The 20,433-nt window shown below is 47.1% G+C and overlaps 1 protein-coding gene across 1 annotated transcript in view; it reads right to left on the bottom strand.

Annotated features, from left to right (window-relative positions):
• Nucleotides 1-20,433, bottom strand: part of LOC147822662 (uncharacterized) — a 35,498-nt gene that overhangs the window by 9,837 nt on the left and 5,228 nt on the right. The window contains exons 2-3 of the mRNA XM_087196393.1: nt 9,539-9,590; nt 261-337 (exon numbers count right to left, since the gene is read on the bottom strand). The gene's annotated coding sequence lies outside the window, so the exon portion shown is untranslated. The remainder of the gene's footprint in view (nt 1-260; nt 338-9,538; nt 9,591-20,433) is intronic.

Below are 20,433 nucleotides of genomic sequence, written 5' to 3'. Positions count from 1 at the left end.
ACCACTATAACTGTCAAGTGTTTCAAATACAGCAGGATGAGGAGAGGACAATTCAGGAGATTGTGTTGGATAAATTGTCTGGACTGAGCTAAAAGCCGAAATGCTGGCTTGCTGCCCAGCCTCAAAGCCTTCTGCTCCAGGCTTTGAAAGCTGATTCTTCTTGTTACTGCAGTCATTTAACCACAGACACAAATGGAAACCGGGACTGTTTCCATCTGAGGTTCTCTTCCTGTGCCCATCCCCCCACACTTCCCGCATACCTCTGAAAGGGGGCACCTCTGGATGACTACGTGTAGAGGATGCCCTTTGCCTTGGCCCCAGAGACCGGAATCTTCGACTGGGGGGAAAAGAGACACAAAGGAGAGATGTCACTGGATACGCTGGCTGTTGACATCTCAAAAGATAACAAAATGTACTTTCTAGAGCCAAGCCCATAGTATCTATCCAGTGATGAGCCAGCGTCAGGAGAATCCACCTGACTTTCCACACAGCCTCCTTGGGGGTCCTAGTGAGGTCAGCGGCCGACCTTCTGCTCGACACAGAGACCTTGTGGGCCAAACTCAGCATTTCCAGCAGCCACACAGGATCCATCCTCAGAGAGCAGGAAACCACCCACCCGTGCCACACCGCAGATGAGTGTTGAACAACACCCGAAGAAAGCAGCACGACAGGGTGTGACACCCGCTCCCACTGAGGTCTAGATCCAGTGACAGTACGCTGGCAAAAGAACTGGCAAAGTGATTGGCAGGGTGGAGCTGGAGGTGGGAGGGAGGACGTGCAGGGAGGACTGGCGGGATAAGACAGGCTGCATCCATGGGGATTTGTCAGAGCTCACGGAGCAGGGCCCGTGGATGTGCACCCTTCAGCACTGAACTCTGCTTAATGATATGCTCGTGTGTGTGTTAGGAGGTGCAGTGCACAGATGTGTGAAGGATACCTAGGTGAAGAAGCATGGCCTCTATAGGTGTACTCGCAGTATAAATTCTGTCTTTTCTGTTTGAAATTTTCCATCATGTAACAGGAAAAAACCAAACGCCAAAAGTACACTGTGAAAGGGAAAGGGGAACTAGGCTGTGTGTCATGGTATAGGCCTGTAATCCTACTACTGCGGGAGCCTGAGGCAGGAGGATTGCAAGTATGAATCCAGCCTAGGTTTAATTAGAGACTTAGACACTGTCTCAAAAATAAACTTTTTAAAGGCCTGCAGATGTAGTTCAGTGTAGTTCAATCACTAGTACATTTTGTGGTTGTTGTTTTGGTTTTTTGAGACAGGGTCTCCTTGTATAGTTCAGGCTGGCCCCTAACTCACTGTGTAGCCCAGGCTGGCCTTGAACTCATGGTGATCCTCCTGCCTCAGCCTCCCAAGTGCTGGGATTATAGGTCTGTGCCACCACACCCAGCACTAGTACCATTAAAAAAACAAAACAGGTGGGTAACTGGTACCAGCAAATTGGTACATATTTTGTTCTGGACCATAAGTAATAGGCTTTAAAGAAAAAGACAAACAAAAACAGTAGGATCTCCATATCTACAGGGTCTACATCTACAAATTCAACCAACAAAGAATCAAAAATATTTTTAAAAATGAGTCTGTTTTCCTGTTTCCAAGAAAACAGCTTGTTTTTCCTGTCATTCTCCCTACCCAACACCAAATAACAATTACTAGTGACATTTACGTCAGTGTTAGGTATCTGTAACCTACAGATGACTGGATATGTTCATGATAGGCTATCATTCATATGTCCCGCTGCTGGGCAGCTTGAACCACTGGAGGTACATCTGTGACTGTCCCATTGGGTAGCTTTTTATTAATTTCATTAGTAAAAAGACCCATAAAAGTGATGAGATCCATTTGTACTAGCAGGGGCACAAGCTACCCTGTGGGACAGTCCGGTGTTCAAGCCGTCTGGAAACGTGTTAAAGTCAGCGGCCGGATGTGTGTGGTTTACTGTATACGAAAATACAACCAACCCTTGAGCAAAACAGGCTGTGAAGGTGCACTTATACATGGATTTGATTTTGGAGATTTGCACTGGGGATGATACTGGAAATGGAAGCCAGGGCCTTTTTCTCTTTTTTTTTCTTTTCCTTCCTTTCTTTCTTTTTTTGCTTGGTTTTTAAGACAAGGTCTTGCTATATCTTCCAGGCTGCTCTTTAACTCACTACGTTGTAGCCCAGGCTGGCCCAAACTTCAGGCAATCTTCCTGTTTCAGCTTCCAGAGTGCTGGGATAACAAGCATAAGCCACCATGCTAGGATTTTGCTGGAGAAGGAGGGAAGGAAGGGAGGGAGAGGGAAAAAGAGGCCAATGGGGTGAGAGGGCAAATGAGGGGGAGGGGAGGGGAAGAGTGGGGGGGTGGAGGGGAGGGAGAGAGAAAGGAAGTCAACCAGACCATCTCACTCCCGTCCTCACTCCGTCCTCAGTGCTCCCCAGGCCCCTGCCACCGCCTAGCCTGACCTGGCCATGCTTAGGTGCTCTGCCGCAGCTGCTGCCGCCCTACCTGTCCTACTGCCTGGGCCCAGCCCACCATGGCTCCCCTGCTGGGCCTCCCAGGAGGGAACACAGGCCTCACAACTGCCCTGAGCCTCTGAATGCTCAGGTGAGGCCCACACCTCAGCAAGGAGGCTTGCTGGCCTCTGGTCAGGAATTTCAAACCCTGAACTCCCTGCAAGCCCCCAGGTGTCCTGCATCTCCACACCCAACACAGCGAAGTTCTTCCCAACCATGTGGACTAAACAGAAAAACCATGCCCTGTACTTTATATTCACTCGAGACTTATCAAACCAAACTATTCAGACAGAGAAGACTTGCTGCTGAAGACCGGGCTGACGTTAGGAAAGCAATGTAAATGAACAAACTTTGAAAGGAAGGTGAAAGCTGAGTCATCTGGATGGGAACCGACTGGACAGGGGCATATTTCAAATCAGAGACACTGCTCACTCCTCTACCTTCAGTCCAATGAGATGGTGACTCCCACTGCATACTCTGCCACATCAGTTCCCCACAGAGGAAGAAAAATATGTACTATGACTCCATACGAATACAAATGGAAGTTTTCTGTATATTAAAAGCCCATCTTTAAAGGTGTGACATCTAGTGACGAGGAGGAGCACGAACCTGGGCATTGGTGATGTCCACCAGGTGGTCCTGGCTGAGCATCATCGGCAGGTGGTGCACCATGAGGGGCAAGTCCAGGGCTTCCAGCGCCTCGGTGTGGCCGTGAAGCTGCTCTGGACCTTTGTAAGCCTTAGCTGCTTCACTTTTCATCACCTCTCTCCCTGGCTCATTTCCCTTCCGGTATGGGGTTCTGTCAGCTCTTCTCTGAGGCTCCTGTCATTTCTGAAGTCCTGTGTGACAAGTTCAGAGTCACAGCTGGCCCAAGACTAGGAGAAGGGGCAGAACCTGTGACAGCTGACTCTAAACATGGCTGCTCCACTCCTATGAAGAATAAGATAATCCAGGTTGGTGCCACATACCTGTAACCCAAGCACTCTGGAGACTGAGGCAGGAGAATCACAAATGTCAGACCAGGCAGTTTAGCAATTTAGCAAGACCCCTATCTCAAAACAAAAAAATAGGCCAGGAGTGGCCATAATCTCAGCACTTGGGAGACTGAGGCAGGAGGATCAGCCTGCCCCAGCTACATAGTGAGTTCAAGACCAGCCTGAACTACATACAAACAAACAAACAAAAACAAAAAAACCAAAAGAGCTGAGGATGTAGCTCAGTGCCAGGGCCCTGAGTTCAATTCCCAGTATCAGGAGGGTTAAAAATGCTGCTCGAAGTATGGTAGGTAGGGTAGACTATAACATTACCAACAAGAAAACCCTCAGGCCAAGAAACAGGTGCGAACGTGCTCATCTGTGTTCAGGCAGAACTGCTCTGGGTCCCAGGAACCCTGCTTAAGCCGAAGGCTACTGCAACCCAAGGAAGCACCTCCCTGCAGGTGTAAGGTGCAAGAGTGGCTCCGGGGAGAGGGCAGAGGTGGGCCTCCCATGGAGGGGTTGGTTTAGAGGAACACAGAAGAGAGAAAGATACAGGTAGAAAGGAGACAAGGAAATCCTAATCTTTAAATTACACTTGCAAGGAAACTGCTGCTTCAGGACACAATCAAGTTGCCCAAGGCTGCAATGGCTTTTCACCCCAATCCTACTTTTTCCCTTCCAGGCTACTCACTCCCAAATTCTGAGGAGTCTTTAAAGATCCATGTGTGACTGGTCTGCAATTGGGTGGTGCTTTTCTTCTAATAGTGTGGATTCAGATTCCCAACCTCCACAGACTTCCGCCCTCAAGGAAGCAGCACTACTAATCGGGAACCACAGCTCTAACCTTCAAACATACTCAGATGCTTCATATTCTAACCTAGTCCACTAATGGGGAACCTGACCCACCAGAGCAACTTAAGGACAGGAAACCAGATAAACACCCCCAGCTGCAGACTAGAATGCACCTCATCCTGGAACCCACCCTCCTTTCTGAGTGTGTACTTCTTTGATTGTTTGTTTGCTTGTTTGGTCTCGCTGACAGGGTCTCACTATGTCGTTCATGCTGAATTTGAACTCACTATGTAGATCAGGCTGGCCACAAACTCACAGGAATCCTCCCGCCTCAGCCTGAGTGCTGGCATTAGAGGCCTGCGCCGCCACAAATGGCCTTGATTCTGTTTAATGAATCTACCTGTGCCTCTCTTCGAGGGGTCCTGCAATGCTTTTCTGTGATGAAAGTCAAGGTCCTGCTCTGTGAGGAGAGAGGGGAGGGATTGGGGTTCTTACTTCCTCTCTGGGGGACCTCCTCTGATGCCATGCAGTGAATCTGGCAATAGGAAAGTGCTTCATTCCTGCAGGTCCAGTCACAGTAATGAGGTTGGCCCTGGCCTGAGAGGAGCTGCAGGTGTGACCAACGTGCCAGCTGGAATACAACAGGAGAGGCGAGGCCAGGTACAGACAGCTGAGCTTTACTGCATTTCTATGACAAGGCGCCGATCTTAGTATTTCAAAAATCTCACAATCCTTAACACCTCAGTAGTTTCTGAGGTATGATCAAAATACACAATGAATGTTTAGATTTTAAAAAATCCATTATGCCCTGAAACACACTGCCATGAATCCCCTCAGAATCCTCCCCCTCACTTTGAACACACTTATCCCATCATTTCTGCCACTTCCGAAGCTGTGTGGAAGTCCTTTTTGGTAAGAGTCTTTAGTTGTGCTGTCCTCCCTGCCTCGGTGTCCTGAATCATTTCAAAATGTTTCCTTTTTATGGTCATTTTGACTCTGGGGAAGAGCCAGAAGTCACACAGTGCCAGATCCAGTGACTAAGGTGGATGAGGACACAGCGTCATGTTTTTACAAGCCTGCCTTTCCATTGGGTGGCACTCAGCAGCAGCACTCACCATATTTTTCTTCTTCTTTTTTTTTTGAAGCAAAATGTTTATTGGTACATTTTATTTTTATTTTTTTATTTGCTTAAATTCTTTTATTGGTACATTTTAGGTATACAATACATTTACATGTATCATCGGGTGCTTGTACCTGTACATGATGTATCTTGGTTCTTATTTTTTCCCCACTACCTGTGCACCCTTCACCCCTCCACCCTTCCCTATTATTGGTACATTGTAGATATTCATGATGTTAACACTCATCATAGGAAATTTGTAGCTGTACATGATATATCTTGCTTCTTCTTTTTACCCATTCCCCTCCCCTCCCTTCAACCCTTCTTCCTCTCCTTATTTACAAAAGCTTTGTTTCCATTTTTTTCCTTCTGTTCTTTTTTTTTCCTTGTCCCTTCTTTCCTTTCCCCTCCTCCCTCCCTCATTCCCCTTCTCATTTGAACATTTTCTTCCCATTTCCCAGTATCTATTATACATTTTGGTCCTTATTTCCATTTTCAGTTTCTCACACCAGAGGAACAATGCAGCATTTAAACATGTGTGTCCGATTTATCTCACTTAAGAGTATGGTCTCAATTCACCATATTTTTCATCATGCCTCATAAAGACACTAACACAGAAGAAACTTCCAGCAGGATGCCTCTGATCCCAGCACTTGGGAGGCTGAGTGGGACTGCTGTGAGTTCAAGGGCAACCTGGTCTACACAGGGAGACCCTGCCTCAAAAAAACCACACACACACAAAATGGCAAGAATCGCAAGTGTGTCTGAAGGAAGGGGGAGGATTCTGAGGAAGATGAATGACAATGTCTTTTACTGTAATAATTTTTAAATTTAAATACCATATATTTTGAAACTATATACATGTGTGACTTAATTAATTCTCACAGTAACTGTACATGCTGATAGTAGCCCTTATCACACGAGGAAGGTAACTAAGGCCTAAAAAGGGGATAAATCAAGAGTTAGATCTGGGGTCCAAGCAGGGCAACCAGCTGCCGAGCCCAGGTCTCACCACCAGCTGGGCTGTTATGACCTCCGCCTTTCGAGGGGGAAAAGGCTGTGGGGTCAGAAGGCTGAGTAAGGCCCGTCCTGCCCGTCCAGGAGGCTGAGCTGTGCCACTGGCTGAATCATTCCTGGGCCACCTCACACTCCACACGCAGGTGCATGGCCAACACTGACATGAAGATTGGGTGGAGGGGACACGAGGCGGTCTGCCTGCTGGTGACAAGCTCACATCCTGGCAAGTAGTGCAAATGCTGCTGTGCCAGGGTGAGTGGCCAAGCCGGGCGGGAACAGAGAAGCCTCGAAAAAGTCAGTCTAGAAAAAAGCTGAGGCTGCTTTGCCACCGGTGGCATTGAAATGACCTTCAGCGCCCCAGCTGCTGACAAGTATGGTGGCCTGTCTTTACAAATTCAAATTTGGGTACAGTGCAGCTGGAAGCCACATTTGCAGGGATTTTGCCTTCCTGGATTCTGCTTTTATTTGCTGCTCTTGCCAGAGTCTTTCCTCGATGTGCCCTCCTCCACTAAGGCCACAGCGGAGAACAGGCAAGCGGCCTGATGACACTTGAGAAAAGGCCACCGTTTTCCTCATGAGTGACCATCTGGTACTCTCCCCTTCCTTCCCTATATAGAATCTTGGATTTTTTTTTTTCCCCCCCTAATACTGGGGATTGAAACCAGGGCCTTCATGCTGAACTACATTCCCAGCCCTTCTTATTTTTTATTTTGAGACAAAGTGTCACTAAGTTGCAATTCTCCTGCTTCAGCCTCTCCCAATGCTGGGATTAGAAGCTTGAGGGCTGGAATCTCAGAAATCTTGACAGAAAATGAGCCCTGGTCCTTTTATTGTACTTGTGGCTCCTGGAGAAACAGATTATGGGGTCAAGAGGAAGCTTCGGCCAGTGGAATGGTACACTGGCTTCTAAGATAGCCTCTCCTCCTTTCTCTAGTCTGCTGGAAGCATCTCTAGTACCTCCTTTGCTAGAGGAGCAGGACCTGGGAAGGAGGAGGCCAGGCCCAGCAGTTAGTGGGACCCTTACTTTGTATGAAGTACTGCAGCAGGGCCCAATTCCCATGCACAGCGCCCCACGGTACAGAAGCTCTTTATCTAAAGGAGCTCGCTTGCTGCTTCTGGGAGACTTAAGAACAAAAGATACACATTTACTATGGAGAGATTCAGTTTGGTGCCAAGAGCCTTTGCTTGGATTGGGTTGTGCAGGGAAAGGAGAGCTGAGGAGGAGGCCGCCCTCCCTCTCCGGCTTCCTTCCCCAATGCTGAGGCTAGTTCTGCAGCCAGAGCAGTGCCCTCCAGCAGGTGCCTGCCCGAGGGTGGCTCGAGTCCAGGCCCAGGCCACGGGGGCCCTGCCAGCCCACTGGCCAAGCACAGAGCGAGCATTCAGCCCACCATCCTGACAGACAGAACCTGGCCTGTGTGCCAGGCCCAGCGCAGCCAGGAAGCACAGCCACTTTGTCTCGGGCCAGCTGGTAAACAGGAAGCTTAGCCTTCTGTGGCAACAGCCGGTCTTGGAAGCCCGAAATGGGCTGGGGCTGTCACTGGCTTCTTTCTTTCATATTTTGTAAAGAGGCCTCACCCCTCAGTGAGGAAACCTTCCTTATAACCTTCAGGCTGAGTGAACAGATGGAGTGGTGCCAGCAAACCTGCCCCACCCTGGCCATGACCCCCCTACTGAAGGCCTGGTTGGGCTGGCACAGCACGTGGGCCTCTAGGAGCAGATTTTCCTCCTGCAGCCATTTAACCACTGCTCACAGCAGCTCGGGCCTGTTTGGAAGGCTGTAAGACACACAGAGAAAGACCCTGGCAACAGGTGCCACAGGACAGGTGGAAGCCACAATTCAAAGGCCCCTAGAGCCAGACAGTCATGTTAATGAGAGCAGCTGCTGTGGTGAAGGCCACACGCCCTACCAAAGGGGCCGCTTCCACCCGGCTCCAGCTAACTCTGACGACAGCGGCCAAGTCTTCGTGGACCTGACACTTCTTGAGAGGTGCAGGAATCAGATCTGTATGTGAAACGGCCCCAATTCTGAATGATATAACCACTACCACTAGCAGCACCACCATCAAAGATCTAACCAAATACAATGTGGGTCGAATTCTTTCTGTGAGCTTTAGTTTGCTTTGACCCTCAGAGGACCCTTACTCCAGGTGAGAGTTAGGCAAATGACTGTCTGTCTCTGATGACAGTGCTCCCAAAGGAAATGAGAGTTTGGATAGAGATGGGAATTTCACCTTCAGTCAAAGGAAAAGACCCCATAAGGACATGTGCCCACCTTGAAGACTGACTTTAGAAATGATTGTGCTTTAGAAAACAAGGCCTTGGAGGTGGCCTATGGGGTCAGAGGCACTATAGCACGGAGTGAGGGCTGGCGTGAGTTCCTCCATTGGCCAGGGCTGCCAGGAGAGTGAGCAAGCCTCAGCAGGTGCCTCTCTGCAGAACACAGAGAGGGGTGACAGTATCTCTCCCTATCATTCCCAAGACGAGAAGGTAAGTGAGCCCAGGGAAGCCCCGGTGGACAAAGTTCCTCGTGTGGACACTTTCTGAGAACTGATGATTAAATATACCCAGTTCTGTACAGAAACATAAATTTAACAAATTAGGAAGGGTCAAGTTATAGATCATCTTTGTATTATTTATTTTGATACTGTTTTGTCCAACTATGAAAAGGCCGTTGAAACTCCCAACTAACGTATAGTAAATGCTGGGAGTTTGGGTGGTACTGCTGTATAGCACGTAGGGAAATGTGCTAAAGTCGAGGATAAAGATAATTACTGAAATGTGATCTGGGAAAGGCCATCCAGTTCTCATAATGAAATGTCAGCGGATCTCCAAAGAATGCATGAGTCAGGCCGCCTTCATCGGCAGGGTGGGGCAGCCAGGCTGAGGTAGCAGAGCCTCCCACAGTGGCTGCCACAGCTTCTAAAGCCAGCTGGGACCCCAGGGAAAAGTGTGTCAGAAACAAGACAGAAAAATCCACCTGTCCCCCATGTGAAGGTTCAGCCACAAGGGAATGCTAAGGTCCAGCAGAAACCCACAGTGCTCAGGAGGTGACAGCCACCTACAGTCTGACCTGACAACTCCTGCAGGTTCCAGTGGGGAGCTGGATAGCAAATCAGGCCATTACCTTTGCCACTTCGTAGCAGAACTCTCTTGAAAGTTCTCCAAGGAAAGTTGTCCTGCAATCAGAAAGGATTTTACATTAAAACCATTGTCTTAAGCCAGGGATGGCAGCACACACCTATAGTTCCAGCCCTCGGGAAGCTGAGGCAGGCAGATCACTGCAAGTTCAAGGGCAGCCTGGACTACCTAGTGAGACCCTGACTCTACAACCGTCCCCCTCCCCAAATAAAATAAAACCATGATTTCATGATTTTAAATGCAGCTCTCTATGGTTTCTAGAGAGATTTTATACTAGTCTAAGCTGTGGAGCATGAACAAGAAATTACATTTAAACTCAAAGACAAACAAACTTTGTTAAGGGCCCTGGTTTTCCCCTTTCTCTTCTGCCAAACTAGGAAGAAGAAATAAAGCCAACTGGTTTCCTGTTTGTGTAGTATGCACCTTTGTTGCCGCAACCAGATAGTTGGTGTGGGTGGCAGCAGGGTAGCTGGCAGCAGGTGCTGTGACAGCGGTGGACAGTGGGCAGGGCAGCAGGCGCAGGGGAGGCATCAGTGGTGTCAGCTGTGCCACAGATTAAGCCCAGCTTCTCAGGGGCTGGGGTGTCCTTCACGGGGACAGTGTATGCCTAGCATTTGTGAGGCCCTGGGTTCCATCCCTGCAACACACACGCCCACACACGCGCACACACAAGCCACCAAAAAGCCAGCTTTTTGGGTTTATGAAGAAGCAATGGAAATAGCACAGCAAAACTACACGTGGTCTTGAATAACACTGGTAGTTTCGGCTGACCCTTCCACTGTTCACTGTTATGTGCCTGGTCCTACCCTAAGTATTTTACATAAAATAATTCATTCTCATAACCCCATGATGCATGAACCATTATTGCCCAATTTTACATGGTAAACTGTGGCACAGAGAGGCTAAGTTACAAGCTCAAACTCACACAAGTCAGTGTGTAAATGGTAGAACTGTGGGATTCAAACTCAGTCTGCCTCCAGGGTCTGTTTCAACCACCAAGGTACCTTAAAGTGTAAAATGTCTATTATAGATATAATGAGTGGGGGGGGTCTCAATTCAAATAATACGCTCTTTTTCAGGTGGTGCTGAGAACCAATCCCAGGGCCTCATGTGTGAGAGCAAGCACTCAACCACAATGTCCCTCGGCCCTCACTATACCTTCCTGATGCTCAGCGTGGAGGCCAACAGCCAGGCCTTTCCTGCTGTTCCTCCCCACAATGTGCTGCATGGCGTTTGCAGCATTATTCCTTCTTTCCTTTAGCAAATGGTTACTGAGGGACTGGGCTGGTCAGAAGTGAGACTATGAAAGTATCAAGACAGAAATACCCGCCTTGGTCCTGAGGAGAACACAGTTAAAAACTGCCACACAGAGGCCGGGGATTTAGCTCAGTGGTTCCACCGCCTCCTGCGCAACCGCAAGGACCCAAGTTCAATCCCTGGTACCAAAAAAAAAAACCCAAAAAAACCTGCCACACAGATAGGGCCATCAATGACAGCCCTAGCACTGCACAACTCTAGCAGGGCGCTGGGCCAGGGTCGAGGTCACAGATGACAGTCACTAAAGTGGCTCAAGACAGCCAGAGCTCTATGAAGTACCTGGACGGGTGTGCACTGCCTTTTAGCTCACAGAGAGATGCCCAAGGACCCACAGCACCTGGCTCCTGCAGCCATACGTGTGCACCAAGAGAAGAAGTGCACCCCGGAAGTGGCGGCCCACAAAGGGATCAGCAGAACTTTCACCCTGTGTAGAGGAAGGTGAATAAATAGCAGAACAACAAAAAGAGGCAGAACAGGAGTATGAGGAGCAGGAGGGGCCACAGGAAATGGGCTTAGAAGTGGTGGGGGCAGGGGCGGCTATTGCTAAAAAAAAAACAAAAAAGACCCTGTCTCCTGAGCTGCTGCGCTGCTGACTGCCTGGGACAGGGGCACAGGCAACCTGGGAAAAAGGCAATGCTGTGGGACTGACCCAGAGGCCTCTGCGACACGGAGCAATGCCAAGGGCTAACCTAGGGTTCTAACATGGATCGAAGGGATGCTTCTTAAAATAATTAGGACAGTTCTTGCTTACAACTGGTACAGTAGTTCATTCGCAAAACGATGATGGGCCTGACAAAGATGTATACTTTTAAGAAGAAGAAAATAGCCAGGTGTGGTGGCACATGCCTATAATCCCTGCACTCTGAGAGGCTGAGGCAGGAGGGTTCCAAGTCTGAACCAGCCTAGGCAATTTAATGGGACCTTGCCTCAAAATGAAAAAGCAAAAGGGCTGGGGAAGGCCCTGGGTTTAATCCCCATTATAGGAAGGAAATAAAGGATGGAAAGAAAGGAGGGAGGGAGGAAGAGAGAAGGGAGGAAAGAAGGAAGGAAATAGGTTCATGAGGGAATGAAGAGAAATGGAATGCAATTTAAGAAAAGCTGGTAAGGTTAGTGCACAAAGGGTCTATACTATCATGCACCAGGGACTCCTGAGGGTGGCCACATAGCTGACATTAAGCCCCTCACAGCAGCAGGCAGGGCCTGGGTAGCTACAAGATCCACTGCTGTGGGCCAGGTGGTGCTTGTGGGGAGCCATGTTCTGGGTAAGCCCGAGGCCTCAGAAAGACCTCTCCCTCAGATGCTCAGGTGGGATTTCCTATCATGGCTGGTATTGCAAACAAGGTCCTGAGATCCAAAAGCAAAGCACAGAGAGTTCCCAACTTTTAAAGGACTATTTTTTAAAACATTCAATAATGAAAGCCATGATAATAGCCCCCCCAAAACAAAAAGTACAATTTTGCAAGTAGCCAAAAGAGGGAGGACTCTGTATAAGGCCACTAGTATGAGCTGTCAGGGCAGAGCCAGCAGCAAGGAGGGCCTGGTGTACAGGAGCCGGTCCAAGCGTCCCAGCAGGGGGTGCATGTGGCATGTGGTGGGGGTTGGGGTGGGGGCAGCCCTTGTTCCTTTTTTTTTTTTGAGACAGGGTCTCACTATGTATGTAGTTCAGGCTGACCTTGAACTCACTATGTAACCAAGGCTGCCCTCGAACTTGAAGCGATCCTCCTGCCTCGGCCTCCCAAGTGCTGGGATTACGGGCATGCACCACCATACCCAGCCTTGCTCTGTTTTTTAAACCAGCTTCAGGGTATCTGTCCCATTTGCTATCTTTCATAAAGGACCCCCCTTACTTATGCACAGAAAAATTAATGCACTATAGAAACAGATTTTTGGTTACCACCAGGAATGTTACATCTTAAAATTAAACTTCTGCTGAGAATTGAAAATTTAATAATTTGATGTTACTTTTCTTTATAAATTCAAGTTAAGTTAGTCTACTAGGCTGCTAAATGAGTGATTTGCTTTATGGTTAACCAAGAAGAAAGGCTTTTGTTTTGTTTTGTTTTGTTTGGAGTACTGGGATTAAACCCTGGGACAATGCACAGAGCTACATCCCCCAGACCTTTTGTTTTTATTTTGAGACATAGGCTCACTAAGTCATTAAACTCCCAGAGTGCTGGGAGGCCTCTGCCACCGTGCCGGGCTGGTTACGTACCCTTGTAGAAACCAAGGGACTTGTTCACCACAGGAAGATGGAGCAAAGTACGGGCCAAGATCTCCCAAGAAAGCAGTCCCAGCTGCACTCTGATACACAAAGGGGTGGCCTCGGCCTCCGGAGACAATGGTTAGATGCCACTTTCAAGATACTGAAGGCCTTTCTGAAGCCAGAGGACAGGATGTGAAACAGATGCCAACAGTGACTCAGGCAGGCACAGGCTGGAGGCTCTTCTTGCTGGCCTCCCCTTAAGCCCAACAGGATGAAGGAGGCTTACAGGAAGCAGCAGGATGGGGAGAAGAGAAGCAGCACCAGGTATAACTTCAACCTGTATGTGCACCAGAAAGAATTACCCAAAGAGTTAAGAGACTGACAGAGAGCGAGATCAAGACCATAGACGCACAGATGTCCAGGCCACACCCTGACCAGTTAAACAGAATCCACACTAACAGAGTCCATATGGCTGAGACCCAAGCACTGGTACTCTTTTAATGTCCTTCAAGGTTCCTAATCTGCAGCCAAGCCTGGGACCCATCAGTGTATTGGGAACAAGGTATGGAAAGGAGCACAGGGCCTGAGTGTCAAAGATGGCTGAGCGATCCTCTTAAAAGTCAGAGAACGGAGCTTCATCCTCCATTTTTGATACACAAGCCCATCATGTCTTGAGCAATTTGAACCGAGGGTTCCAGCACTGGATAAGAAGCGAGCCACCCTCGGGGACGATGGCTGACAATGGGAGCGTCAAGGAGAGATTTGACAACCTCCAAGGTAAAATCCTAGAGTAGGATCAGGGGATCCTCTCAAAATGGCAACCACCTCAGAACACGTCTAAGAAGGAAAATGTGCAAGCTACAGCTAAGAATCCTTGACTCTCATGGACTGGGACGTAGCTCAGTGACAGAGTGCTTCACCAGCATGCATGAGGCCCTGGGTTCAATCGTTAGTATCACAAAAATGTAAAAACCTTGATTTGAAAGGAGATGTTAATTGATAAAAATTAAATATATTTGTGAGGTGCAATGTAATGTTTTAACATATGCATACATTGTGCAATGATTAAATTAAGCCAACTGACCTATCCTTTAACTCATGTACTTATCTTTTTGTGGTGGAAACACTTGAAATTCACTCTTAGCAGTTCTGAAATATACATTATTGTTAACTACAGTCAGCACACTGGGCTCTAGATCTCACTCTTCCTATGTAATGAAACTGACACACTATGACCAACATTTCTTCATCCTCTCTTCCCCAAGAATACTTAATTTTTAAGAGGCATTTTTCATTGGGCATGGTAGTACATGCCTGTAGTCCCAGCATTTGGGAGGCTGAGGCAGGAGTATCACTGTAAATTTGAGAACAGCCTGGGCTACATAGTGAGACCTTGTCTCAAAAAACCAAAAAAAAAAAGGGGCGGGGGGATTTTTCTTACATTGCACCATTTCTGAAATGACATTGTCTTACAAGCTGAGTTTGTTCCCTAAAGTGATTCTTTCTCTTGACCGCCATCCCCAGATTGTTAAAACCAGGGTTTGTCTCTTATCAATGCACTAGAAGCTGCATTACCAGCAGCTGCTGCAGGAGCAGAGCCTGAAGCCGGCTGTGGACACAGGCCAGCGACCTGCCCAGCAGGACCATACACACCACGGCTCTTTCCCAAAGCTGGGCTTCCCCAGAGCCGACCCTCTCCAGACACAGCCTTTCCACTCAGCTCTTTTCCTCTGGATAGCGTGTGACAGGCCTGGCTCACCCCACAGCCAGCTGACTATGGAGGGCAGGCACCACGCACGCTGTTTTATATGCACTACACCTGTTTCTCATGATACCCACGAAAGGGCTCTAGTACCGTCATCTTTGTAGCTAGAACTCCAGTGGTACCTCTGTCCTCATCATGCACTGATTCCAGGAGGCACAACAAGTACCCAAAACAATGCATACCAAACAAGTTGTTCTGGCTGGAAAGGGTAGCAAGTCATGAGGCAATGGACACTGACAAGCTGTAGCTTGTGGGACAAGTACCCAACAAATGACAAATACTGGGACAAATGTTCCGGTCGGATGCACTGGGCACCAAATTCCATGAGTTTCAAAGTAGTCAAGTACCAAGGTCTGACTGTAAATGGCTGGAGAAGTGCGCCCAGGAAAGGCTCTCATGCCCACTGCGCCATGACGGAGCCGTGACACGCAACCCTCTGACTCCAAAGACCACACTCTTTCTGCTGAACCTCAAAACCCACGCTATAGAGCAGGAAACTCAGAACAATAGCCGTCTCACACAGCAGCGTGCTGTCCAGAACCATCCCCATCTGCAGGAGGTAAGTCACTGCTGCTCCAGGAAGTTGTTTTGTCTTGTCCTGGGAACTGAACACAGGGCACATGCCAGGGAAGGGGTCTACCACTGAGCTAATCCTCAGCACTTTTTACTTCTTATTTTGAGACAAGGTCTTGCTAAGTTGCCCAGGAAGGCCTTGAATTTGTGATCCTCTTGTCTTAGTCTTCTGAATAGCTAGGATTACAGGCCTGAGCCACCATGACTGGCTGGGAAATAGTTTTTTTGTTTTTTGTTTTTTGAGACAGAGCCTCCCTGTGTAGTTCAGGCTGGCCTTGAAGTCACTATGTAGCTGAGGCTGGCCTTGAAATCACAGCATCCTCCTGCCTCAGCCTCCCAAGTGCTGGGATTGCAGGCATGCACCACTACACCTGGAAGGAAATAGTTTTAACTGATATATTTCCAAGTTATAATTTTGGGGAAAAATGTAAAATCAATTTACAGACTACTGGGAGGAAAAGGAGATGTTTCTTCTTCGAGTGTTGCAGGAATACTGCCCACTGCTCCTATCTTGGGCGTCTATAGCCTTCCAGTCTTTAAATTCAAACCATGGGAGTATAGAAGTTATGCTTAAGAAAATAAGGGTGGAAACATTAAGGCAATTAAAACTAAAATGTAAATGGAAGAAGAATAAGGAACAAACAAAACCTTAATAATGACTTAAAAACTAGCATTTAAGAAAACAAGTATGAATGGCAAAAATAAAGAAATAAACATGAGTAAACTTTTTAAAGGAACATGATACCTTACATTTAAGAAACACAAAAAACGAAACCTGCTGGGTATGGTGGTACATGCCTGTAATCCCAGCATTTTAGAGGCTGAGGCAGGAGGATCTCAACAAGTTGGAGGCCAGCCAGGGGTACATAGGGAGTCAAGGCCAGCCTGTATTACAAAGCCAGACTCTGTCTCACATAAATAAATAAAAGCATGCAAGTAAACATCATGGAAATAAGGGAAAAGAAGAAAAATAAATGACTAAGAAGTTAAACATTTTAGGATTGAGGTTGTAGCTCAATGGCAGAGAGATTGTTTAGTATGTTCAAGGCCCTGGGGACAATTCCTAGCATCAGAAAAAAAAATTATAAGAAATTAAACATTTTTAAAATTAAGCATAAAAATGTTCATATGGAGGATGGCACCGTGGCACACATCTATAATCCCAGCTGCTTGGGAGGCTGAAGCAGGAGGATCTGCAAGTTCAAGATGAGCCTGCGCAATTTAGCAACATTCTGTATCAAAATAAAATTTTCAAAAGGGCTTGGGAGCCAGGCGTTGTGGCACACTTCTGCAATGCCAGCACTCTGAGAGGCTGAGACAGGAAGATCATAAGTTTGAGCCCAGCCTGGATAATTTAGCGATTTAGCAAGGCCTTGTCCAAAATAAAAAATAAAAAAGGCAAGGTATGTAGCTCAGTATAAAGGACCTGGATTCAATCCCCAGTTCTACAAAAGAAGAAAGGAAAGGAAAGAAAAGGAAAGGAAAGGAAAGGAAAGGAAAGGAAAGGAAAGGAAAGGAAAGGAAAGGAAAGGAAAGGAAAGGAAAAGAAAGCAGAGGAAAGCAGAGGAGAGAAGAGGAAAGGGCAGAGCCTGGGTATGCACTTCAGTGCTAAAGTGCTTGCCTAGCAAGTACAAGGCCCTCAGTTCAATTCCCTGCACCAAAAAAAAAAAAAAAAAAAAAAATGGTGCTGGCATGGCTCTCTTACAACTTCCAAAGGAAAAGCTTCAAGTAGCCTTCCATTCCCAGCTCAGGTTAATCATGAGGTAAGCTCCTTGCAGCCGTGCCCACCCTCTGAGGCCAGCAGAGCTCAGAAGGTTACTGAGAGCTACCCAGCGCCCTCAGACAGAGAGGTGACACCTGGAGAGAGGGTCTCGGTGCTAACAGGAAGGATGAACACTTTTTAAAATTGAATGAAATATAAGACAAAAAAAATGTTACTTAGAGAGGGCACCAGGCTACCACTTCTTGATATGGCCTCATAAATTCAATTTAATACACCTATCAAGACACAAGAGGGGCAGGGGAAATAAAAAGGATCAAGATGTGATGTGTGTGTATACCAGTTCCCTACCGTGAGAAGTCTAGGTGAAATCTCCACTAGCTACAGTGTCAGTGGAGAAGGACAGAAGCCCAGCCACGGCCCACTGAGCCCTGGCCTCCAGCGGGGACAGCACAGCTGCACCGGAAGTTGTGAGGGCAAAGGGCTCAGCCCTTCAGCTCCCCACCCTCCACTCAGAGCCACAGGTTTGCAGTGGCAGGCTGCAGTAAGGAGGAAAGCCGGGAGGGCACGACGATGGTGCACCCCAACAAGGAACCTGGAGAAAATCTGCCCTGTGGCCTGTTAAGGAGGTAGAAAGGCACTGCCACAAAGAAAAAAAAAGCACAAGAGGAATAAAGAAGCACTGTGCTGAGCAAGTGAGGGAAGTCACTCAGCGAGACTTGCAACACAGAATCAGCGCCGCACAAAAGCTGAACGCATAACAAGGAAGTGACAGTGGAGAAGTTTTCCCACAATGTAGGATGAAAGAACAAAGTTCAGGGTGAGAAATGCCAAGTGCAGATTCAGGAACTAAGGTCTGACCAAGATCACTATAACTGCTATTAGAGAAACTAGGGTAAATGGAATAAGAGAGACAACAGGACAAAGTTGAAAAAAGACAAAGATGGAGACTGACACTTTACTACCACTCCCTGGTAAAAATTTTACAACAGCACTTCATCAACAAGGCGTGGAATCTGCAAAGAATTGAATATTAGAGGGGCCTTGGGTTTCTCTGCAACAACAAATCCCAGCCCCATGGAATAATAACTGTAAATTTCTAAGAAACAAAGAGAGCTCTGTACCCAACTAACTGTGAAGACAACAGGCAGGCGTCATAAATTGGAACAAATGCAGATATTATACAATATATACTGCCGCCTTTTCAAAACACTAGCTGAAGATATATTGTACATTATCAAAAAATAAATCCAAATTCCTCAAAAGAATCATATATTAGGGCTAACAGCATGCATTAAGGCCAACTAAGTTAATTAGACCTAGGCAATTACTGTTTACAAAATGACTGAAAATATCTCGTACTTTTAAAAAGTGATATACAAAATTTAAATTTATAATATGGCCCAAATATAAAATGTAAGTAAAAAGGGGAAACTAAATCACATCAAAGCCTTTCTTCATGGTGACTGAAATAAAGGTATTTCTGGTCTTGTTTAGAGAAGTTCATCAAATCAAAAACCTGAAGCAAATGCTTTAAAGGAAATGCAAGCAAATCTACCTAAGCCACAAGAACAATGTCCCATCAACTCGAAACAATAAATGCACAGGCTTTAAACTCTTGTGCTGTGGTAAGCAAGAGCCCCATTTCCTGACTTTACATGCTTGCCATGAATTGGGCCAGCCTGGTGACTCACTTCACCCAGCAGCACGAGGCAGATTGACACTGACAGTGTCACACCTCAGCCTTAGGGAGGCCTGGCAGTTTCTTGGGGACCCTAAGCTGCCATATAAGAAGTGTGGTCACCCTGCTGAAGAGACCGCTTTTTTCTTTTCTTTTTTTGTAGTACTGGGAATTGGACCTTGAACTCAGAGACACACTACCGCTGATTTACATCCCTAACCCTTTTTTCTGTTTCTTTTTTCCCTTTTTTCCTTTTTTGATATGAGATGATATGGGGCAAAGTTGCCCAGGCTGGCCTTGAACTTGTGATCCCCCTGACTCAGCCTCAGATGACAAGCAGGCAGCACTGTGTGGGGCTGAAGAAACACTTTTAAGAGACTATGTAAGAGGAAGAGCCTGAGACTAGACAGAGGCCTCACTGCTCTAACACTCCAGCTGGGCCCAGGGACACCCTGCCAATGTGCTGGCCATATGACTGAGGCACTAGGTGAGCTACCAGAGGGCTGCAGGACACAGACTATCCACGGGGAGAAAGAGCCATCCACCTGCACCAGGCAAACTACAGCACCATGAGATAACAAGATGAGTCCAGCTTTGTATGCAGCAACAGAAAGCAAAAGAAATCCTTTAAGAGCATCACTGAAAGATTTTTTAAAAACCTCTCAAATATATACTATTTAACAGAATCAATTAAAATGCAAAGAAAGACTAAAAAATAGAACTCATATTCAAACACAAAGCAAGGTAGAAATATTTCAAGAGTAGAATTCAGGGCAAAAGCACTGAATTGGGACAAAGGTGGAAAAATATAATAGTTATGAATATTAATATCAAATAGCATTACCTCAAAATATACACATAAAGCCAAAAATACTAGAGTTGTAGAAAAATGGGCCTGGGGTGTAGCTTGGTGGTGGAGTGCATGCTTAGCATGCATAATGCCCTGGGTTCCATTCCCAGCACCATTAAAGAGTAACAGTGAAGAAGAAAGGGAGGGAGAGGGAAAAGGAGTGAGGGAGGGCACTATAAAGGGATAAACGGGTAACCAGCCAGACACTCAGGAGGCTGAAGCAGGAGAATCACTGCAAGTTTGGAGATCAGCCTGGGGTACTTAATGAGTTCAAGGCCAGCCTGAACTACATAGCATGACCCTGTCTTAGAAAAAAAAAAAAAGGATACCAACATGTCATGTTCCATCTTTTTTCCCCTGAGGCTAGGTTGCCTAGTCTGGCCTTGAACTCATGATCCTCCTGCCTCAGCCTCCTGAGCAGTGGGATATAGGTTACTGGCTCACTTTCCACATCTTTAACAAATCTGGTCAACAAAAGGCAATCGAGAATGGTGAACGTGAATATCTTTTCCCTTACAAAGTTCTCTGTGTGTCTGTGGATGTGTATTTGGATACATATTTGTCGGTACTAAGAACTTCCAGTGTCTAGCTGGTGGTACCCCTCCCACAAAGCTGTGTGAGACCCACATAAACTTCCTCCTTTCCCACAGCCCAGTCCTGAGAATACTTTCTAGGAAGTAAATCTGTGCTGCTCCTTGAGAGGGCAGACCGAGTATAGACTCCCAATTATATATCATACAGAAACTTGTGGATATTCCTCTCACAGTATTCC

Source organism: Heterocephalus glaber, unplaced genomic scaffold (genome assembly GCF_053883595.1).
Source record: "Heterocephalus glaber isolate CG9 unplaced genomic scaffold, H.glaber_assembly_v1.0 deba00001610, whole genome shotgun sequence".
NCBI classification, from domain to species: Eukaryota; Metazoa; Chordata; class Mammalia; order Rodentia; family Bathyergidae; genus Heterocephalus; species Heterocephalus glaber.
This window is presented reverse-complemented; position numbering and strand designations above follow the sequence as displayed.